Consider the following 19015-nt stretch of genomic DNA (forward strand, 5'->3'; position numbering starts at 1 on the left):
TCGGAGCTTCACGCTACAAGCCACACGGCGGCATCTTGAGACACGTCAGGTGGACCCGAACAGTTTACTGTGCGCTTAGGGCGGCGCCATGTTTTTCGGAGGCTTGCCGGCGTACTTGCCGCATGGACGCGTGCAAGTTGGACTGCGTCGGACGCGGGCCGGCGGCCGACCAGCCCCACAATCTTGCGGTGTCCGGCGAACGGCCGACGTTCTGCGGCACCGCGCCGTTGCGGTAGGCTTGCCGCTAGCGTGAGCGGGCCCTTACGGGCCGCAGATGTCGATTCGCAAGCGGCAACACGACCAAGAACAGCAAGGTGCGCACGAACAGCTGTTTGCAGAGTAACCGGAAGTCGTCGGTTGTCGTTCGGCCAATCGCAAGCATTGAAACTGATAACGTCATAGTTTCACTGGTGATGTCACACATGTCAGTGGCGGGAATGGCGGAGACCGGAAAGGAGAAGCTATTGTTTTTTCGAAATTGTGGCGCGCCCGCGACCTGTAGCGCTGCGGCGTGTGGCATCGTTGATCGCGACGGCATTCTGCACGCGATGCGCTTGTTTACTTGAAATGTTTGGGAAAATGTCGGAGGGGATTTAGGGGCCCTTTAAGGGTATTTTATTTGTCGCACGGTCAACTCCCTTCTAGGGTATTTAGGAACAATCTAAACACACGGTGTTTAGAAACAGCCCTTATAAAGTTGGGTGTAAGGTGAATTACACCCACCGCAATGGTTGTTTACCAACACCCCTAAAGTACGGGTGTTAGAACAAGCTACACCCACGCAAGTGGGGTGTAACACATACAACCACCCGTGAAAAGGTAGGGAGGAGAATATATGGGCCTTCTTCCCTGTCAACCCTCCTGGGGCACAGACATCAGCGGGCATCACGGGATTATTATCTTAGCGGTATGTCACAGAACAGAGGTGGCCGGTTCTATCGGGCCACACTTGATTGGTGGAGGCTCGTTTGATGGTCAAGAAGTGAGAATAGGCAAGAACGGTCATAGAACGGTCTCTGGCCCCCATCCATAGATAGAACGGATACAAAACAGTATCCGGACGACTTGGACTTGATCGGAACGTAAGCGCTGGAGCCGGAGAATTGAATTTCGATCCAATCTATGTCGTCTGGAGACTGTTTTGTATCCGTTCTATCGAGAAAACGGGGCCGGAGACCGTTCTATGGCTGTTCGTGTCTATTCTCATGTTTTAACCGTCAAACGACCCTCCACCAATCGCGTGCGGCTCGATAGAACGGAACGCCTCCGTTCTGTGACGGAACGGTTCCAAATATCCCCCCTGGTCCTGTTAGGCGCACCCCAAAATAATTTTTGCCGCTGTAGTTGCCCTTCCGAAGAAAGAAAATATTGGTGCCACCACTGCACTTTTTATGCCTGCATTTATGCAGTTAATAAAATAAGGTGCCGTGGCCTTGAACGAGCAGTTTAACATCTGTGTGTGTTTGGCATCAACTGGAACATACGAGGTTTGTTCAGGTCGTTCTCCTGTTAAGGGTATACTTAACAAATGTGCAATCCCTAGATGAAAAAGTGGATTGATAAAGTTTCAAAATTCCAGTAGTGCCCACACCATTGTGCCTGTTGTTGTGCATTGTGCCTACATAGCAACAGTATAATGAAATTTTGCATAGGCATCTTCAGGGAAATTTAAAGATTATCGCTTTCAATGCAAAGACAACAGAAACATTGGTAATGGAATAAAATGAGTATTTATTAGTTTTTTAAATAGCTAGAAAACTAAAAGCTTGTCATGTAACTTAAAAAAATCCAAAACAACATTCCATGCACTGATTTCACTGACAAGTACTGTCAATTGTGTTAAGCTAAAGGTTCAGTAGCGAAAGATTTCAATTATTATAGCTACTGCAAAAAGTCACAAAGCGCTTTGAGTATAAAATCTGAGTGAAAAAACACAAAGCCGTGTAACCTACGAGAACACATTGAAATCGGCAGAGGCTTGTAACAAAAAGTCACATGAAAATGAGAAGAAAAATTGAAATGAAGTAGTAGTACCACTATAGTAATCGTTTCTGTATAATCGAAAACAAATAACTACTCGTTACCATATGAAAATATAACTTTTTGGTTTAAACTCGAGTCGATCACAGGTGGTGACATATTTTAAGCAGAACTAAGGCCTATTTTCTAGGCTTTCTTGAAAATACTCAGAAGCTTTACTACTTGCGACCTCGCTGTCGTCACCCGCTGGCAGGGAAGGAGCCATTCAACAGTGACGAGAACGTTCAACGCCTTGCGATGGAACTCGATATTCAACAGCCAATGTGCTGCCATGATGCAGCTACTCCTTCTTCAGCATTGGACACACTGAAGAGCAGTTCTTTGTCCACGTTGAGGAAAAGCTTGCTTGCGTAGAGAAGATTGCGGCCATCGTACACAATGCAAGTTGTTGTTGGAACGCTCTCTCTCTCTGCATGATAAAAAATAAAAAAAATTATTGTCCGGAAAGCACTACGCAGACTTCAATGATTTGTTTCAGTACAAAACAGTTTCTGTACCATGTAGCATACGAATATAAAGGCTCATAACAGGCCCGTAGCCAGGAAGTTTTTTCGGGGGGGGGGGGGGGGGGGGTGCACTTGCCGGAAACATTGACCTTTTGAGAAAAAAACTAATTTTTATTATTTATTTTTGGTAAAAACACGTACTCCACCGAAATTTCGGCGGGGACCCGACCCCTAGCCCCCCAGCCCTGACTACGGGCCTGGCTCATAAGATGCCCCGTATTTAACTAGAGAGAATTAACAGCTTTTCTACGTGCGACTATCTTAGTACTACTTGTCAAATATAATCAGCATTTTTAAAGCAAAAGGAGCATTTTTAGTGGCAATAAGGATTCCTGCACAGCGACAAAAAGCGTATGAAACAAAACTATGCACAAGGACTTCAATTCTTCAAGGCTGCAACTTGCAGCCTTGATGATGAGTGCAGAATTTAAAATATCTGATAAAACATTAGTTTTGTCTTTTACCAGAAAATGTCATTGGAGGTGATGGTAACAACTGCGTTCTATAATGTTTGTACACGTAAAGCTATTTAGTGAAGTTACAACGCAAAGATGGGCGAGGCGCATACAACTCCTAAAAGGACACTAAAGGCAAATAACAATTTATGTCAGAGTGAAAGCTCAATGTATGAAAACTTCGAAAACGGCAATATTAAGAACAGCAGTGCCCTACTTACCGAGAAATTAAGCTAAATGTATCACATCATGAGCGCCACGAGTGGGATATTTTTGAAGTGATCCCGATGACGTATGAGAGTCTGCCTACAATAAATCACTGGCAATCAAACTAGCAGCAATAAAAAAAGAACCTTCCGTGCATCAAAAGACGTAATAAAATGCTGTTTGTTCGTTTCCGTTTCATTCAAGAACCTCTGTGGCGTTGCCATGGGGAACGGCGCGCGTCGTTCAAAGGTTCCGTTTTCGCTGAACTGCGTTTCGCCCGGCGCCCTTCTTCGCTCACGCGGTCGCGTCTCATGGTACGTTCACACTGGGGAAGCGAAAACGCCAGAGCGGCCGGAAAACCGAGTCCGCGCGCGTCGAAAACGTTCACATTTGTTTTGCCACCACTGGCCGCCGCCGCCGCCGCTTTCGCCGCATCAACCACATTTGTCCGTGTGGCGGCGCTCGTCACTCTACTATTTCAGACAAGACACCTGATTATTCATCCACCCTTCATCGGTAGCAGCGATTTTGCGCCACTTCGTGTCTCGTCTGCTACTTCCAGCTACTTCCTTCAGGTCTCGTCATGGAAGAAGAAGAAGAAATAGTTTTGATAGTTTTAGCTACCTGCTTCCTTGAAATGCACGAGGAGCAACGCAAGAAGCGGACGCCACGAAAGCGGCGATGGTGGATACGCCCTGCTTTGCAAAAGCGTGCTATGTTGGGGCATGCCAACGCTTTGTTGCCGCATCTGCGATCCTGGGACGTGGAATACTATCGGGAGTAAGTAATGTTGACAATTGACAGGTTGCTGTCACTTATTAGCTCAGTCTGACTCGCTCGGTGTGAAACAGCCGTTTAGCATGGTTTTTTTTTTTGTTTGTTTAAGTACTCGCACTATGCTCTTTTTTTGCTAGCTACCTGAGGATGCCACCACGAAGTTTTGACACGCTTCTGAAACTGGTGGCTCCTCGAATAAGGAAGGTCGATACCAGGTTGCGCAAGGCGATTCCACCGGAACATCGCCTAGCTCTGGCAGTGAGGTAAGCGCACTGTGACGGCCTCGTTTTGGCTGCGTGTTCGTTTCGAATGTCAGCTCTTGGACAGTGTTTTTGTGCCTTCGAAGGACCAAAATGAACCGTCACAGAATGCCGTGTTCGCTCTTTGCTTCAGATTTCTGGCAGCAGGAGAGACTATTCGGACGTCGTCGTTCAACTTCTTGGCGGGGCGCTCTACTGCTTGCCAACGTTTATAGAACCAGGTCAGTTGCAAAGCTGAGCGATGTTGCGCGGCGCATTTCTTTTGTGCCACATTTCTTTTGTGCCTACGGTTACCAACTCTTCAATGAAGGGAGTCGGGACGGGGGGGGGGGGGGGTTGTTTATTGTTTTGGCCTCTTCAGCTGGCTACGTTCTGCTCGCAGCACTTCCTCTTGCTGGAGAATGTACCCATAAAAGTTGCCGCGTTTCGCACAGAAGTTCAGACAACGTAACTGAAGCCCTTCGCAGCCACCGCTAGCCACTGCAACATTGCTTCGTGCGTGCTATTCGCGAGAACTTTGTGTTCAGGATAGGGGTGTGCGAATATCAAATTTTTCGAATACGAATCGAATACGAATATCCACCTTCGAATATCAAATCGAATATCGAATATCAAAGGAATAATGCCTCCACAGTAACAATATTTTATTTAACATGCAGCTATTTGAAAAAAAAAGAAAACATTAACAGCCTGACTGGCAACATAACATACACTGCTATCTCCAGAACACAATGTCCAGGCTAGCACAATGCACATTACAACACAAGCAAATATCACGGCACAATGCAAGTAATGACTAGATATTATCATGAAGAAATATGAGTTGCTCCACATGATCAGGCAGCAGGCGCTCCCTTCTAACAGAGACAACCCCCCCCCCCTGCCACTGAAAAGGCATGCTCGCTTGGAACATGGGGCAAAGCTTTGCCAGACTGGGGTATCTGAAGGTGCCTACAGTCCGCCACCAGTCACATGGGTCACTGTCTTTCCTCAGAAGTGATCCCGCATAGTGAACGAGTGGTAGTGCGGCACGTTACGGCCGCATAATATTGAAAATGTACGGTTACATGATCGCCAACAGCGCTGCACGTCGGAGATGCACCAGCAATAAATCATAGGTATTGGGGCGCTCGTCGCAGGCAGATATCGTGCCTCCGTGTATTTACGATGTTTATCGCTGCTCTCGGCAACGTTTTTAGCTATACGAACGCAGCAGAAATGTGGAAGACGAGTTATTTTATGCATGATAATCGAATCGCATATTGGAATTTTTCGAATATTCGAAGTTATCGAATATTCGAAACTTCTCCGATACAGGATTTTCGAATCGAATACGAATATTTCTAATGTAATATTCGACGAATATTCGAAGGTTTCGAATATTCGCACACCCCTAGTTCAGGAGCGTGACGCGCGTTGTCTGGCGTGCGTTGGATCACATAAAAAGTTCTAACTGGACGGTACGGAATAAATCCGGGACATATAACTGTCCCAAGGACGGCTCGCAACGCTGCATGAAAAGTCGCGACAGTCCTGAGAAATGCAGGACCGTTGATAGCGAGCGACGTGGGATCGCGTCATTCCTCGTAAGGACAAGAAACTGTCCGACATATCACTTTTATGTGATATGCACTTTCATGAGGAAGACATTCTGAAGACTTTCACTCACATGGTCAACGATAAGAATTAAGGTTGAAATCGCCAGCGGAAAGGAGCCTCGTCGAAGATTGCGTCCCAAAAATATTCCCGAACTTGCCTTGATTTGAGTGATTCTAAAAATTATGCTGTAAATAATTTTTTACAGTTAATTAGAGCTGTCTTGATAAGATTTAATGCCTGAGACTGTAAATAAGTTGTGCCGTTTGTGTGCATCCCACCATACATGCAATATCTGAAAAATTGTTTCTCTGCGTTGCGTGCGAAATATAAATACAATTTTTCTTTCTGTAGCAGGACTGAAATTGTGGCGTGCAGTACACACACGGCGATTTTACCACTCAGTAATTACAAGTAACGACAGCCGCGGTACAGAGTGAAAACTCCTCACTTGAAAAAAGTGAAAGTGAAGAATTATCGAAAAAAAATAGCGCGAAAAACTACGGAGCACCAGAAAAAGGATTACACAAACAACAGGGCTGACTTACAACAAAGATTTATTCATTAACACCACTCAATACTTGCACAGTCCAAAACGAAAAGATATAAATACCAACACGCCCAAGCATCCACTTTAGCTAAACAATTACGCCGCGAGAATGCGCCATATAGTTAACTTCTTATAGGGTAATGGACAGACTCGTATGCTATGCTATCAAGCGTCAGTTATCTTGGACAGTCTCGAAAGCCATAGCTTTACTGACTTTGCCTTACCGCTGCTAAATATTACTCAGTTTTACATTGCAGCGGCAGCGCAACCACAAATCTCGATAATATACAGTCGATGAGTGAACAACCGAGCCCTTTCTAAACGGCTGCCCCGGCGTCTTGCCACGCAGACTCCGCGTTTTCGTCTGCTAGCGGAAGCTTGTTGCGCCACCAGCGCCACCAAACCGGAAGCTGTCCCGGCGCCGCGCGATGGGTTGGCTGACGGGGGGAGTTTTGCAACTTACCTGGTTCTATAAACGTTGCTGCTTGCGGCATTGTGTCGGATGTGTGCCAAGCGATATGGGAAGTCCTTGGTCCCTTGTACAGCGGTGAGCATTCTTAGGGTGAACACAGGAGCACGTGGCCGACGGCACTGTCAGCGCCGCGCAACAGCCATCGTTGGGAACATTGCACATGCACAGCATGTGTTTTTCGATACACTCTTTCCACCGCGCCCACCACGTCATGAAGACGCTTGTTGTGGATACGCTTGTGTGCGCGCGATGAAAAGATTATTTCGTAGAACTCATGATGCGCATGTGCAATGTTTCAAGCGATGACCGTTACACGGCGCTGACAGTGCCGTCGGCCACGCGCTCCTGTGTTCACCCTAAGAATGCTCACCGCTGTACGTGATGTACCCGTCGTCCGCAGCCGAGTGGCTCAAGGTATAAGCTGTATCCCCAAATAATGTTTAATATAGAGTTTTATAGGAGGCCCCAAGGTACGGGGCTCCCCGACCTTTTACGTTATTTTGTACTCTCCTTTGCGTTCTTCTGTTCGCGCACCTTTTTTTTTTTTTTTTAGGCGGACCTTGGGCCCCCATACTAAAATTCTGTAACGCCCAATGAAAGTATGCGTTTGTTTGTATCTCAAAAAAAAAAAGTTGCAATGACAACTAGGCAAATTCTCTGTATCCCATGGCTTGCCACTTGTTTAGTATGGCTGAAATATGCGAATGTACTAAGAAAAAAAAATTCGGCAGATCCCATGCCATGTGGGAATCGGTTTCATGGGAAGCAGTCAGCAAGTAGTTCTATGCTGCGTTTTTTTGCTTTGAGTCAAGCGTTACGAGGGGGGTCGGGGTGTTTTTGTAAGTGTAGTAGTTGTGTGCACATCGTGGCCTTACCAGGCACGTCAACTACACTGGCGTTGAAAGGGTAACTTATGGTCGGACGTAATGTCAGTGCTCACATTATAGCACATACGCCAGTATTATCGAAATGAAGTGCACTTTATGGTGCAATCATGTGAATATCATGCGTAAGTTACGTTAATGTATTCCTCCGGGGTCGAGAAATGCTTCTATATAGCTTGCTCAATCATAGGAATACAAATGTATAATGTTTATTAGACTGCTATAAAAGTGGAGCCAACACTGTAACCACAGACGTTAATCCGATGTGACGCCTGTATTGTAGGAGTACATGTGTAGTGTTTATTGCTTTCTTGTAAAATTAGATAGCCAGCACTGCAACCACAATTGATGCTGCACCGACATTACGCGTGCATAGACTGTTTTTTTTAAAACCAGTTTATAGACCTGGTGTGGCTCTGTTTCTTTAACATTAAGCTAAGTTTCTTTAACATTGACCATAGCCTCTATAAGTGCGCTGAATTCTTCTTTCTTAACTGATTACAATTTTTTCAGTGCTTATGGTAGTATCTGTTCCTTTACTAATGTATGTTCCTGCATTCGACTAACAGCTGTCCTTCGACCCCTTCTTTTCTCAGACTATTGTGTAATCTTTCATGAAATCAACACTGAAAGTGATATTAGTAGTCTTGAATCCATCATAGTTGCAGCATTCGAATAGGGCAAAATATAGTTAATGACGCCTAATCTAAAAAAATGCACGGCCATACATGTTGCCCAAAATATTGAGTCCGCCTTCACTTTGCAGCAACTTTGTATTTTGTCATAAGTTTTGTGAAAGCCTGGATGACCAGCTGTGCGGTCATTGTGAGAAGCTTCCAGAACCTCATGTTGCAAAGAATGTAGTTTAATTGGGGCCCATTTGTTGCCATAGACATGCTGAACATAGGATGTAAAGGCCCATCGTGATGCTTGAATTGGTTATGTTGTCAACGAAGTTGAGCGTTCGGAAAAGGAAAAAAGACCTTCCATGTGTTCTAGGATAGTGCGGCAGTATGGGTCGACACATTGGTGCAAAACAAGGACAGGTGGGCTGCTGGATTTCGGACAACTGAGCGCTGTGATGGGTAAAGCAGTCTTCATTCAAGAGCCAATTGTGTGTTACCGTGGCTGGGCAGAGGGTAGCGAGATAGAACATTAACGTCTTGGTCCTTTCCAGACATGTAGACATCAAAAATCGTACTCCTGCAAGTGAACTACCCAATGACCAAGGTGACCCGACAAGTTTTTTAGCCACGAAAGCCAGCACAATGCGTTACAGTCGGTAACGACTGTAAAGTAGCAGCTGCAGAGATATGGCCAAAATTTTGTACTGCACAAACAGCAAGGCACTTCTTGGTTATTATGTAATTCTCTGCAGCGGTCAGAGCATGACCAGCATAAGCAATGACTCATTGATGCGAGGTGTTGTCACGTTGCTGGAGAATGGCACCAAGACCATGACTGCTAGCCTCATTGTGAGCAGTGGGGTAGCCAGGTGGGGGCGGGGGGCACACCGGGCCCGTGCCCTCCCTCCCCCCCCCCCTGAAATTTTTTTTTGCTATGGCATACAGAGCTCAAAATGACACTTGACCACATCTGCCTGCCCTGTCCCCATTTCAAATCAAGGAGGTGCCCCCCCCGAAAAACATTTCTGCCTACGCCCCTGATTGTGAGGGATGGTGAGTGTTCTTGGACCGAAGTGGCCCAGCACCGGGTTGCATGTTAGGGTTGCTTCAAAGCAAGAAAAGCACTTTCACAGTATTTGGACCAAATGAAGGGTGTGTTTCTTCCAAGTAGTTGATGGAGCATGCAAGCATGTGCGCTCGATCTGTTGAAGTGTTCCTTCTTTGTGTTGTCCTTTTCCAGTTTTGCGCAAATTTTCCTGCATGCAAGCAAGCTCTGTGAAGTCACGTATGAGGCCCTGGAAGTAAGAAGCTAGAGAAAACTGCATGGGTCTTTTTGACGTGGTGGATGGGGAATAATGAGAATGGCAGTAAGCTTCTCAGGGCCCCTGGAATATTGAGGCTGAGTATGGCAGAACAAATGCTGCTGCTAAAGGAATTTTGCATAGCTGTCTCTCATCATTCACCAGTTCAGGAGATGTATGTGTACAGACTTGGATAGTATGCCAAAAAGTCTATTATGCACACAATGAAAATCACATTGCATGTGTCACAGCACAAAAATAGAGTAAGCATTGTTTTAAAGAAGCAAAAGTAGCATTTCAGAAAATTATCATGTAGTAGAAATCAATATCCTGATAGAAATAACTTATTTCTTTTAATATTATAAGTGACCTTGTGCATGCAACCTCAAACTGCCATGTAATACATTAGAACATTCCACTATACTGCATGCTCAAAGCTACAAGTATGCACATATATTTACAAATTGTCTTTAACATTTCATTAGTTCGCAAGGTGGAACACCAAGTGTGCGCTCATTTAAATCCTCTTGTTTAATTGTTCGGCTTAAACTTATGCTGCCCCAGTTGCATAACGAGGTATTTCAGAATAGCAGTAAAAGCTCCCGAAGCTGCAGACAGAAAAGCAGAATGACCAATGGTCTATTAAGTAAAAAATTTTGCATGCCGAATCATAGGTCGGCAAAAAAATTGGAGCTCAATCAGACTCGCTCAAGAACTATATTTTGCTCTGAGAGCTCACTCAGACTCTGACTCACCCAAATTTTCCTCAACCGGACTCACTCGACCCAGGCTCACTAAACATTTTCTCAACTGGACTCACTCGGGTTCAAACTCAGCACCATATTACTCGGCCGGACTTACTCAGACTCGCAGCTTCACCTGCGTCTGAGTGAGTCAACTCATGAGTCCGTTAGCGTAAAATTAGGTGTTTCGATCATGGTGTAAATGCTGTTTAAAGCCAATATCTCACATAATCGGTGCTCTACGATATGCCTTTTAATCTTGCACCTGCAAATACCAGTTATCAGTGGTTTCAATCCATTGAAATCATTTTTACGAAACATGAGACTCACATGAGATATTTTTATTAAGAACTTCCCGTGAAAGAGTTTGCGGGGGAAGTCATAGCACCCCCCCCCCCCCAACTCACACCTCTGATCAATAAATATTGAGGTGGCGCATGAATGCTGGTGTGTTCAAATATGTGTTCATAGACTTCAGTATAAACATAAGCCAATATAAGGTTGATAGTAATGCTGAAGATGCATAGATAGGACAATAGGTTGGCAAAAAAAGGTGGAGCTCACTCAGATGCACTCGAGAAATATATTTTGTCCTTAGGGCGCTCGCTAAAATGTACCTCAACTGGACTCGCTCAGACTCAATCTCACCAAAATATCACTCACCCAAACTCACTCAGACTCGCAGCCCGATCTGAGTCTGAATGAGTCGACTCATTAGTGAGTTTGCCGACCTAAGTCCTGATCATATTACATGTTCTGTGTATTTGGGCACAGTGGACTTTGCAAATTGTTAAGTGGCATTGTGCTTGAGCATGCTGTTGAGACCACCTTGCAATGAAAAGAGAAAGAAGGAGGTGGCATTCCAAATGAGAGGCTGTGAGCCGTGCTGTGGCACAGTACCTTGTAAATGTTTCTGTGTACTTGCTTCTGTCTCCCATGTACTTGTGATACCCGTAACAATATTGTTTATTGACATAGCTCAGAGCTTCTGTATTGCAGAGATGAAATTAGAAAATAAGAGTTGTAGCAGACACCATGAACATACTCATGCATTGTTTATACAGGGATGGGTCTACAATTCTGCACACTTTGCAAATGTTGTACGATGCCATGGCATGACTTTTGCTCACTACTGCTGCATTCTTACTCGTTTCTTTCAATAGGTTGCAAACGAATTTGAGCTGAGGTGGAATATGCCGCATTGCATAGGAGCCATCGACGGGAAGCATGTTGTGATCGAGTGCCCAGCAAATACAGGTTCTCAAAACAGGAACTACAAAGCAGTTTCAGCCACTCACTACTAGGTATAAGTGATGCTAATTACAAGTATGGCTTATTTTTAATGTTTTGTTGCTACTTTTAACCCCTTCATATCAAACCTGTAAAGAACTGTTTGTAAATGCATCAAGTTTACAGAACATTATTTCAGTGCTCTCAATGTTCTAGTGCAACAAAAATAATGTCGCAACATGTTGATTTGATTTATGTGTTTTATAGTGATTAACTGTAGTTATATTGTAATTAAATGTGTATTTATTCTGCAGGCATTCAGGCTGTGTTCTTGCATAAATATAATGAAATATCGGGCTATAAATCTAGTGTAATTTCATTTTGGGTTGTGCTCATTTCGAGCAAAGAAAAATTATGCTTTTTATGTGGCTTGTTTAAAGCGTCATGTCGAACGGCTCTTTGAGTATTGTAGTAATATCATTTGGAGTTTTACGTGCCAAAAGCAGACGTGTCAAACATGGTAATGCCTTTAGAAAGGTGATCATGATGCCAACAGTACATTGGAAGATGTTCAGTGAAAATATTTATTCCACAAGTGGTTCAGTTCACTTGAGGCTCCACGTATCTTGCTCTTTCTTAGCCACTACCCGCCACAACCAGCAGGAACAAGTTGTGTGCACAAATGTGTACAAAATGTCTCTGAGGGTAAAGATTTAGAGGCCCTTGTACTGCGCATTTTCAGCACACGTTAAAGAACCCCAGATAGTTGAAATTGTCCAGAGCCCTCCACTACAGCATCCCTCATAGCCCGAGTTGCTTTGGGATGTTGAACTCCATAAACCAGCCACCCACTTTGACGAGCTTACGTAATACCTGCCACACCTGAAGTGGACGTTATTGTACAAAAGTAACTTCAATCAAAGTACCGATTAAATTTCTGAACCATAATGCGCCTCTCAGGCCTCTGTTCTCTGAGACGAACAGTTACGCATGCCAACAAGAATGAACTAATGTAGTACATGGGTCCAAAAGCACAGATTACTTGCCTGTTGAAAACATTTGTCATGCTCACAGAACTTTTTTTGCACATGTGTACTTTATAATGAAATCTTCTTTGTGCTTTCTTAGGTTTCTCTATGTCGAAGTTGGCCATTGCGGCAGTGAATCTGATGGTGGTGTTTTCGGGCGTAGCAAGCTGCTAGAGTTGATCGAAGCCAGTAAAATGGGAATTCCTAGAGACTCCGAGATAGGCAACATTGGTGCCATGCCATATTTTTTCGTGGGCGATGAAGCGTTTCCTTTGAAAACCTTTATGATGAGGCCTTATTCTCGGAAATGTAAGTCACTAAAATCTTTTTCGAAGCCATTCGTGCTTTGCGTTCTTGTAGTGCCATTGCCATTTTTGTTTGCTAGCTTTATTTATGCCAGGTTTATGTTGTGCAATGCAGCCAGTGACAGTGACACATCTGATGATCATCAGGCTTTTGAAGAGCGGCACAAGAAAAGAATTTTTAACTATCGACTCAGCCGAGCACGAAGAGTTGTTGAAAATGCCTTTGGCATTATGGCTCAAAGGTGGCGCATCCTTCGACGGCCTTTTAAAGCAAAGGAAGAAAACATTCGTAAAATTGTGTCTGCTTGTGTAACACTACACAATTTTTTGTTGTGCGAGTCTCCTGCATCTCGGGCAGCATATTGTCCACCTGGCAGTGCCGACACCGAGGATTGGCAAGGGCAGCTCACTGAGGGCAACTGGAGAGCTGAAGGAGGCACAGGGAATGCTCTGTCTGCAATAAGCAGCTCAGGCTGTCGCTCAACCCGGTATTGGTGATATAAAAATATTGTATATGTTATATCCTTGTGCAATATAAAAAGTGAATTTATAAGTGTTTAAAACATCACGAAAAGCATTATCTGCTCATAACTGAATCTAGGTGCAACTAAAAGAACTTTCTCCCGACATATAGCTGCACTTTTATGCATCACATACTTTTAAATAACATGGCTTTACTGTCAGTGTTAATAACATTGAACCTTATTTACTTGCGGATAGTCTCCTTTAGCCCAAGCCAGAGTGTTCTGCAACTTCATGTACAGCCGTCAGCATGCTTAATACAAATGTTCAGCAGCCTGGCTGCACCTGCTCGGACTGAAGGCAGCGCTGCAAACTGTACCTGGTTATGTTTGCAGCAGCTGACGATAGCTGAAATGCAGCTCGATTTGACTGGTCGACTTGTCTTTCACTTGTGCCTGACTGGCGGGGTGGGTGAGCTGACTCTCGTCAGCTGCCGCGAATATACCGAATAACACTTCGCGAAGCTGGCATCAGTACAAGGCAGTCAAGGCCAGGCTGCGGAGCGTTCGCAAATTAAGCGTGCTGTTGGCTCTACATCATAGCAGATTAAAACAGGACAACTTCAGCGTCAGAATATGCAGAAAACGGTGCTGTTTTGTTCTTCATTTGCCTCATCTAAGCATGTTCCTCAAAATTAACGAAAAATATTCGGGTGCACAAGCTGAATACAAGAGCTCTCCGAAATAATTCGTTTGACGTGGCATGTCAAGAGCTCAAGACGTTCTGCAAGTATTTGTGGCTGCAAAACTGGCTTACTGATTGATACAGTAGTATCATTGCTTTCCAATGCACTTGACCAAAAATGGTGCAGAGAAGTGTGAACAATGCATTTCTCACACACCTCCCTGTTGTCTAACTACAGTTCTCGCTACACATTGTAACAGTTTTCAGCAGAAAATGTTGACGAGGACAGGAGACAACCCATTACTGTAATAGGAACTGTAGCAGTGTGCCAACTTTATTCTTTCGTCAGAACTTTCAGTTGGAAATCATTCTCGCTGTGCACAGCCAATGAGCTTAGGCAAACACTACTCACTTTCTATGCGTTTCTGTTGCTTAGGCAAGCCTATGATGTGAGAGACAAGCTCTGCAACTACTTTATTACTGATGATGGCAGTGTCCCCTGGCAAGAACGCATCATTAAGAACCCCACATCACAAGCACGTAAGTAGTTTTTAATAAACATTTCAGGTACACATACTGTCACATTGTAAACTGTATAGTATTGTATAGCATCTTTAACACAGTATAGCTTTCAAAAAGCACCTGTCAGAATGAAGTACAGGCCTCACCGTGCAGTTGTGTGCATGGCAGGACTGTTTAAGCACTAAAAGCCCTTACTTCAACATTGGATAACGCTTAACATAAAAAAACACAGAAATCGAAGTCGGGCACCTGCGATGTACAGTCACTCCATTGCATATTTATAAAAAGTTGTTGCTCTACAGTTTTGTGTACAAAATTCCAAGTTACAACCACTAGTGAGCCAGTATTGACAATGACTTTTATTTTCGCATCAATACAGTTATTGATACGAAGGGGCGGGCGGTAAAAGCTGTCATTTAGACAGCTTGACGAAGCCGCCAGCCCCCTCATTGGCGCTAACAGCAGCAATATATTAGCAATATATCAACATGATATAGCAATATATAACACAAGACACATAAAAATAAAGCAGCAGTCTAAACAGCAGCGATATATTAACAATATATCAGCATAAATCAGCAATATAACAAGACGCATATAGAAAAAAAGTACAATTATGTCTAACTTTACAAAATTGCAGTCCTTTGCAGAGACAAAGAAAAAAAAAAGCAAGATAATAACATTATTCACACGTAACCTTGGTTATTGCAGAACACCAAAAAGGAAGATAACACATACACATGTGAAAGATTTACAAATGAGAGCCATCAGAAGAATGTTTTTCAAGAGTATTTGTCTTGAGTTCAAAAAAACTAAGTATATAAGTATCTCGCACAACATGCGTAACAGGAAGACATTAATTAAAAAATGACTGGAATGCTTTGTACAGCACAGTTCTGTGAACACAATGACTAGCTGCGACCACTCATCAGCCCACATTTAAATGTATTCAGATTAGCACGAGTGACTGAAGTGGTTAAAAAACTGAAAAGCTCTGTACGGCACAGTTCTGTGCACGCAATGACTCACTGTGACCACTCATCAGCCCACATTTCTATGTATTAAGAGTAGCACGAGTGACTGAAGCGGCTAAAAAAATATCACTTGAAAGCTCTGTACGGCACAGTTCTGTGAACACAATGACTAGCTGCGACCACTCATCAGCCCACATTTAAATGTATTCAGATTAGCACGAGTGACTGAAGTGGTTAAAAAACTGAAAAGCTCTGTACGGCACAGTTCTGTGCACGCAATGACTCACTGTGACCACTCATCAGCCCACATTTCTATGTATTAAGAGTAGCACGAGTGACTGAAGCGGCTAAAAAAATATCACTTGAAAGCTCTGTACGGCACAGTTCTGTGAACACAATGACTAGCTGCGACCACTCATCAGCCCACATTTAAATGTATTCAGATTAGCACGAGTGACTGAAGTGGTTAAAAAACTGAAAAGCTCTGTACGGCACAGTTCTGTGCACGCAATGACTCACTGTGACCACTCATCAGCCCACATTTCTATGTATTAAGAGTAGCACGAGTGACTGAAGCGGCTAAAAAAATATCACTTGAAAGCTCTGTACGGCACAGTTCTGTGAACACAATGACTAGCTGCGACCACTCATCAGCCCACATTTAAATGTATTCAGATTAGCACGAGTGACTGAAGTGGTTAAAAAACTGAAAAGCTCTGTACGGCACAGTTCTGTGCACGCAATGACTCACTGTGACCACTCATCAGCCCACATTTCTATGTATTAAGAGTAGCACGAGTGACTGAAGCGGCTAAAAAATTATCACTTGAAAGCTCTGTACGGCACAGTTCTGTGAACACAATTACTAGCTGCGACCACTGACCAGCCCACATTGAAGAGTAACCTTAACACGAGAGGGAAAATTTTTCAAAATCTGTACACAACTACTTTTGCTACTCCTGAGCCCTTCTTTGAATACTGGACAACACCTTGGATAACAAACATTAAGAAGCATAAAAATCACAGTGGCAGTCAAGGCACTTTGCCATATTGTAGGAATGGCTAAAAATTGTGCTTAGGTGCATTCAACACACACAAAGTCGCTGTGTAGACATCATACATTCCTTTGAACAATGAGATAGCTTGTTGTTCTGCAGTTCTGTCTACAAAATGACAAATTATGAGCACTTTCGAGCTCATACTTAAAGTATCTTGATTAACACGAGTGATAGGAGTATTTAAAAACAATGGAAAGCTTTCCATCTTGCACTTTTCTGAACAGAACGACTAGCTGCGACCACTCCTGAGCCCATATTTCAACTAACTGGAATCACACAATGCTACAAATAATTTTCACGATCCGATGCCATGCTATGTTCAAAATGACTAGTTATGGTGCTCTTGAACCCAATATTTAAGGTGCTTTCTCATACACTATAAGTGACAGGAAAATTTAACAGTACCAGTGTTAAGCTTTGTACTTCACAGTTGTGCACACACAATGACTATAGTCACTTACAACCTAAGAAAAATGTAAGCTCCGCCCACAGAGAAATTGCATAAGTGCTCCATCCGATAGTTTCTTATTTTCGCGACATCAAGCACTTCTGTATTTCAGATAATTGACTTTCCCATATAGACACGCTTGCGTTGCTGGTTTTAGGTTGGAAACTTGAAGGTCCTATGAAATTTCTTCAGGGATTCCAACATCACTGCTCAGCCACATGTTTTTGGTAGTAATGACTGACTGTGAACTATTAATGTGCATAGTATTGCGAGCACTGTTTATGCCCTTCATCTTCTCATATGTACTTACTCATCATCACCAACTGGGTTTGGGCTGTGTTGGGTTTGGGCGCACGACCGTAGACGAGGTAGAAAGGTGAATACCCGGTAGTTTGTTGGACAGGATCTGTTAGCGTGAGAGGATTCAGGGACCGGACAGCACTCTCCACCATTTGTGACGTAACGTTTAGGACTCTCAAGACTCTTCTTTATTGTCTAGAGTATGAGCCCCACAGCCCAAACCCAGTTGGTGATGATGAGTATGTACATATGAGAAGATGAAGGGCATAAACAATGCTCACAGTGTTTACATTAGTAAAAAAAAAACGTACTTATGGTTCGAGCGCAAACCAGCTAGCGTGACTCTTTCATTGTTGAATGGTAGGTGCACCATGGTTGTGAGGGCAAAGCCTACATTTTTTCTTCGGTCGTAACAGGGTATGGTTATGGTCACTTTTGAATAATGTCTGCTGCAAGAAAAGTAAAAATCAGTCACAATTGTGACTAGTGGTCAGAAGTACGGGCCCTGACTTCAAGAACTTTGTCTTGAATTATTGCGTGTATTGCGCAGATAGTGTCAAACTGATCGTCAGGTGGCAAGGTTTTGATGAAGCCAGCAGCTGCTATGCAATAGTGGTATGTGTAATCATCTCTGAATCCCTCTTGCCGTCTTTCTGCTGCAATGTTCTTTAGGTGGTCGAGGCATGCAGCCGCAACGCTGGCAGTTGAAACAGCAGTGCCGTCAGGGCTATATCTTCACTATTGAACATTAGCAGAGAGTAAATCTGGACATTAGGTTAATGTTCGTTGTAACAGCAGTGGAAATGTGAAACACAAGGCAGAGAAGTACACTGGACAGCTGTGCTGACCTGCATACTTCTATGCCCTAAGCTGCCGTTTCGTTTCCACTGGTGTTACAATGTACAATCTGGAAGTGTCCGTTACCGCTGTGCACTTCTTGACCTTGCTCTCTTTCGTGGTCTTGGCACACTATTGGAATAAAAAAATGGGTGAGAAACTTTTTGCAATACGTACATAAGCAGGCAGAGAATGACCAAATACAGCTTACATTTCTGTTTCATCCACCTCTGGCTTACAGTCATCTGTACGCTCGGGTGATCTGAAAAACAGAATTTTCTTGCCATCTGAGACCACCATGTAACTGCTTTTACCTTTCCGTCGTCCTGCTGGCAGACTCTGTTCGGCCGTCGGTGTCCACTGGACTGTCAGGAGCGTCGGGCACCGGCCAGTCCTGAAAGTCATCTGCTTCAGCAGGTGTGAATTCGGCATCCTGGCTTCCAGCCGTTTCAGTCTGTGCACTGTAGAGAGCACAAATAAATCATGTTGAACTTTTCCATGCTGTTCATATTTTCTTAGTTACCATAAAAAAACATGTGATGTGATCGTGTCAACTATGTAGAGTGGTAGAATTTTAGAACATGTTTTTTACCACCCACAAGCAACTGCATATTTATTTTGAAAGCATTTCTTGCATCTTTGTAAGACTCTGCTGTCAAACAGCACACAAAGTATATAATCTTTCTCCAACTAAAAAAAAAAAACTGGCCACAGTGAGGATTCGATTGCTATGTGCCACCATTCCAACAA

At 43.8% G+C, this 19015-nt stretch overlaps 1 pseudogene; it reads left to right on the forward strand.

Moving 5' to 3' along the window:
- The first annotated feature begins 4132 nt into the window (after positions 1-4132).
- On the forward strand, positions 4133-18737 carry LOC119400639 (uncharacterized; annotated as a pseudogene).
- The last annotated feature ends 278 nt before the right edge of the window (positions 18738-19015 follow it).

The sequence above is a fragment of the Rhipicephalus sanguineus genome, chromosome 7, assembly GCF_013339695.2.
Source record: "Rhipicephalus sanguineus isolate Rsan-2018 chromosome 7, BIME_Rsan_1.4, whole genome shotgun sequence".
NCBI classification, from domain to species: Eukaryota; Metazoa; Arthropoda; class Arachnida; order Ixodida; family Ixodidae; genus Rhipicephalus; species Rhipicephalus sanguineus.